This window comes from Phaethon lepturus, unplaced genomic scaffold (genome assembly GCF_000687285.1).
Source record: "Phaethon lepturus isolate BGI_N335 unplaced genomic scaffold, ASM68728v1 scaffold40975, whole genome shotgun sequence".
Classification (NCBI taxonomy): domain Eukaryota; kingdom Metazoa; phylum Chordata; class Aves; order Phaethontiformes; family Phaethontidae; genus Phaethon; species Phaethon lepturus.
Genome location: NW_010539178.1, coordinates 14,701 through 14,924, shown reverse-complemented (window position 1 = coordinate 14,924; position 224 = coordinate 14,701).

Here is a 224-nt window from a genome sequence, read left to right as displayed (position 1 = left end):
GTGCTTCCTGCGAAGCCAGCAAGAGCCTTTGATTTTTCCAATAGGCTTTGCTGCGCGTGGGCATAGGGCTGGAGGGACGTGGGGATTGTTGTCATCCCTGCGGCATCATCACTGGGGCAATGAGGCGCAGGTTAAATGACTTGCCCGGGGCCACCTGGGACATCTGTGCCGTTTGACACACGAGATCCACTTGCAGCCTCGCCACCAGCAACTTTAATGATCGC